Here is a 5,453-nt window from a genome sequence, read left to right as displayed (position 1 = left end):
TAACTGAACTGAAAGGCTGAAAGTAACTCAACTGAAATATAGTATAAATCATGATTAAAATTATTTAAGCTCTTCCTATTGGAATGCATTAATAGTAAATAAAGAAACAAAGTGGATTTACAAGAGTTGGAAACTGAGAAATTCAAAGAAACGCAACAAAAACAACATAAGAAAGGATCATTGACCAACATCAGAAGAATATATTAATGGTACTTAAGAAAGGATTATAAGGCTACTCTCTAGAATAGCTTTCAAGACTATATTTGGCTATTTTTATCAACACCGGCAGGTCGCTTAGGACTCGTCAATATATGATTGAGAAGAAGTAGACGTACTGTCTGTGTCTTAAAAGAATACTCATGAGAGAAATGGTCATATTTTAATTTTGTACCTTCAAAAGTAACAAATTCTATAAAATTATCCCACACAACATATCATTTTTCCCTTTTTAGGAGTAGCTTACGCGGTTGTTTCAGATTCACTTTCTATATGTGAGTCCTCACTTTCACCCATAACCTTATCAGTTTGTTTGTCTTCAGTCATGCTATGAGTTTGATTTTGAGTAACTGTGATAAAAAATCAATATAAAAATTATCAAAATCAAAACAAAGTCACAAACAACATGAAAACTAACAACATAATTCAACAAAAGATTAAATAGAGAGCAAATTATCTCAAGAAAATAGCGACCCTTAAAAAATCAAGCGAACAATATCTCGAATTATGAAGTTTGAAATAAATATTTTAGTCAATACTTGGATACTAAATTAGAGTCAGGACTCAGAAAACACATGCCTTGCACAATCGACAAAAAAAAAAGACTAAACTATAATAATTAGGCTAAAATAACACATGTAGTACACTACACTTTCATATCTAAAATGCATACACATCATTGTTCAAATGAAGAAATAAAAAAGCTAATTTTAAAAAGAAGAAGAAAGAGACAAAAAAACACATTAAAAGGGGAGGTCAATAGACAAACGAAAAGAGAGATGGAGACTTTACTCAGTACCTACGAAAGAGAAGGATTAAGCAAACAAACTTGAGATTTCAAAATCCATTGAGCAGTGATTAAGAAGACATGAAGAGACCTAGATGAGGCTTTATAGTTTATGCCTTTACCTCTTTTAAACTTTAGAGAGTTTTTGTGTTTCATGACTTGCTCTCTATTCTATAAGGAAGAATACATGATTATAGAAAAATAAATGGGTTTCCGCAACTTTAAAACTTCAGCCTTTAGGAGTTAGGACTTGATGAGTGGTTGTAACACCTCGGAATCTACTTGGCTAAACCAGGGCTATGTGTGAGGGCAAGAGACAAGGAAGAGGGCAAGAGATAAGGGAGAGGGCTAGGGCAGCCCAACCTTCCCTATGCACTGCCACCTTCCCACAAGAGCCTTCACGGCTCATGGTGGCCACCACAGATCGTGGTACCACTCGTGGTGGTGAGGCAGTAGCTTCACTAAGCTGCCCAAACAAAAGACCCTCCCATGAGCCATTAAACGGTTGCTCGTGAAGAACTTGATGGGTCGTGGGAGGGGTCGTGAAGGTGTCTTAGGTTTATAGGGGTGAAGGTAAGGTAGTCTAGCTACTGGTCCAAGACCACGAGGAGGATCACGGCTCGTTGTGAGGACCACGGCTCGTGGAGCCTCTCGTGGTGATGGACAGTACACCGTTAAGTGAGGGGTAAATTGGGTCTTTTCGGTTTTAATTAGAATAAAGCTAGGTCATATTAGCAAATCCTAGTACACCTATATAAGTGATTTTAACCGACAAACTCACCCATTCAAGTCATTATTTCCAAGGCCCCAAAAGAAATCCTAAAGTTCTTCTCTCAAATATTTCTCTCTCTAGAACTTGAAGAAGAAGAAAGAGTTCGAGCTAGGATCAAGGTCAAGTGTCCAATCATCAAGAATTTTTGGGCTTTGTTATCAAGGTGTGATAGCTTTTCATCCATGAATTCCTTCCATCCATGGATTCCCCATGATTCCCCAATTTAAAGGATGAAATTCCCCAATTTGAGTAAGGGTTTCTTCCAATGTTGTTGGTATTGATGAATGTTGATCCAATTGAGTGGATTATGATTTTTTATGCTTAAATTTAGTAGATTCAATGTTTTTAGAATTAAATTACATGTACCCATGCCTAACCCATGTCTACAAAGATGAAATTGATGTAAATGGGTTTTATGCCATGAAAGGAGAATTTGTGGGTTTAGATGTATTCAATCTAGGATTGATGAGATACATTAGAACTGAAGCTTATATGATGAATCATGATTAGTAGTGCTTGAGATTGAGGCTATATGATGAAGTATGATTAGAATTGCTTGAGATTCAAGCATATAGACATAGATTGTTGAGAGTAAAGCTTATATGATGATTTATGATTAGTATTACTTTGAGATTGAAGCTTATGAGATGATTATGATGTTGAATTGCTTTGAGCGTGAAGCATATAGAATGACTAAGAGATATAGTGCTTTGAGAGCAAAGCTTATGTTATGAATTGTTGATTATTGATGTAATTGTTGTGGAAGAGATAGTTCCCACATGAATTGCTTATGTTATGAATGTGAAAGACTTTCTCACAGTGAATGATTCTAGGTTGAAAGGATTGCTCACCTAAAATGAATCTATACTAAAGACTAAAATTGATGAGGCAAGAGGTGAATACTCATGAGCACTAGATGAGTTAGATATGAGGTTATTTCTTGGAGTGTAAGAGGTGGCTACCCTTATTCCCTAATTTTTGACATGGATGCAAGTACCCATGATCCCTTATAGAAAGATATGGAGGTGAATACCCATCTCATATGATGAAAGATGTGGAGGTGAATACCCGTATCTTATATTGAAAGATATGGAGGCAAATACTCGCATCTTATAATGAAATGGTGTGGAGGCGAATACCCGTGTCATATGATAATTGGGCATGGAGGCGAATACCTATGATCCCATAAGATGGACATGGAGACGAATACCTGTGACCATATAAGCAAGGCAAGAGGCGACTACCCGTTAGCCTTTAAGTAAGGCAAGAGGTGACTACCCATGAGCCTTTATGAGAAGGCAAGGAGGCGATTTCCTCATGTTTATAAAAGATAAGCTAAAGATGAGCATGATAGATAATGATCTTGTAGAATGGCCCAAGGTGGCCTACTATGATGAGCGAGACTAGTGGAGGATTACCCATGTCTTAATTAAGTATGCTTTGAGGTTACTTATGAAGTATTGCTTTTATGTTATGATGATTTATGTGCATTGATTATACTTATGAATTATATTGTCTAAGTCTTATGTTTATGTTGATGTTCATGCAAGCTATCATATTTACTACATGTTTGTACTAACACATACTCTTGCCTACATTTCTTATCCAAATGTAAGATTCGGCGATATCAAGTCTCATCCCCGTGGCTAGGATCTTAGTAGAAGCAAGGATCGAAGATTGGTGAGTCCTCATAGCATTCGAGGATATAGCCACCATTTTCTTATGTTCTTTTCTTTTATGTTTTGAACTATTGTATGGGCTGCGTCACAAAGATATTCATGTTTTAGATGGTTTGAGACAACGTGTATTAGACTTTCGCTTCGTTTTATAAAGACTTTGACTATGTTGAAAATGTTTTAAATTTCCACTAAATTCTATTATCTTATGTTATGAAATCTAAGTGGCTTGTATGAGGCCTCTCAAGGTCTTGTAAGCCATGTCACATCTAAGGGGTAACCCGGGTCGTGACAGCGGTATATTTTTACTCATTTGAGGCCTATTTATCTCAACAATTAGTTTCCTCAATGCCTAATTATGTCTTATTCTAATGAAATTTTGATGATTTACAGCTATGAAGGCTAAAGGATAAGGCAAGGATGAATGAATGAAATAATGACCAAAAATATAAAAAGAAATGTAAACTATACACTGCTAATCGTCAAGCAAGAAAGGCAGATCGCCTAATGGGTGTGGCCTCTCCCAAGTTGAAAGTGCACAACACTTTCATTAATTGAGGCAAGTCGGCGAACTCCAAAAGGAAAGGTGACATGCCGAAAGAGAAGGGCAAACTTGTTGACCATCGCCGAAAGCGACAGTGCAATGAGAAAAATTGAAGGCATGAAAAGCGAATTAAGGTGATACTTAGTGATACACCGAATGTGAAAGGTAGACTCAAATGAGCTCGCCAACTGAGGTTCGAATACTTGAAGCCTAGAGTAAGAGAAAGGCAACTTGGAGAGCTATCGACGATCCACCCATTGTGATCGGCGAGCCAGACTAATGTTACCCAATGAGTAGCGTATTGAGTTTTAGACAAAATTTTAGAAAACCATAAATAACCCAAAGGAGAAAGAAAGAAAGATTTCACATAAGTGAGGAAAACTGGAAATATTGAGAAAAAAGTTTTAAATATTTTAGAGAGAGAAAACTTTACCTTGTGAAGAACACTTTCTAGTTTTGGGGTTTTCAACTTTTTCTTTAAATTGATAAATTGAAGTTGAATCCAAAGTGGAGAGAGAAACTTTACCTTGTGAAGAACACTTTCTAGTTTTGGGGTTTTTCAACTTTTTTCTTTTAAATTGATAAATTGAAGTTGAATCCAAAGTGGGTTTTCTTGTAATTGATTAATCTCATGTTATCCATGGTTGCTTTCATGAAATGTATAATTTCTTTGCTTTTTGTGATGGGTGGCTAAAACCCCAAGATTTAGGGTGCAATTATGGGGTCGGGTGTTGATTTGATGTCGTGGGTATTCTGTTGTGCTCTGATTTGTTGTTGTTCATACATGAATTTGGGATGATTAGCATGGGGTTAATTTATGGGTTAATGTTGCAAACTTAATTTCTACTGTCAATCTCCTGTCGATGCTCGAAAGATATTAGTTGGAGTGGGTAGTTAGTCTGATACTAGCAATTTAGGTTTGATTGTATGTAACTTGCTTGAAAATAGCGGTTATGGGTTGGATCTATTTTCTCTATTTCTACATCGACAGAGAGAATAGAGTAAGGTATTGTGATGTTTAGTATAGCATATAGAAGAGACCAAAAGAAGATTCTATGCAAGGATTCTATGAGATTGAAAGAGCATTAGTGTCATTGAAGATGACCCAACCTATTCATGAATGATCATCACTATAGAGAAACACAATTATCCCTATGTGACATTGATTTATGATCCCCGCACCCCTAGATTGCTTGTTACTTCTTGAATTTTTTGAAATTTTAGTTTAATTGTGAAAATTGATAACCAAATCCTTTTATTAAATTGGTGGAATCATCCACCCAATTGTTTTTACTACTACAAATAAATGAATTTACCATTCAAATTTCTTGATAGAATTTTACCATTCTCTATGGGATTCGACCCGACTCTTAGTTGGGATTTTTTATTGACGACAATTGTTGTCTCTTTTAATTAATTGTGGAGAGCACATTTGAGCGTCATCAGGACTAACAAAGC

The sequence above is a fragment of the Solanum tuberosum genome, unplaced genomic scaffold (assembly GCF_000226075.1).
Source record: "Solanum tuberosum cultivar DM 1-3 516 R44 unplaced genomic scaffold, SolTub_3.0 scf00317, whole genome shotgun sequence".
In the NCBI taxonomy this organism is placed as follows: domain Eukaryota; kingdom Viridiplantae; phylum Streptophyta; class Magnoliopsida; order Solanales; family Solanaceae; genus Solanum; species Solanum tuberosum.
The sequence above is the reverse complement of the archived record's forward strand: the minus strand, read 5'-3'. Positions refer to the sequence as shown.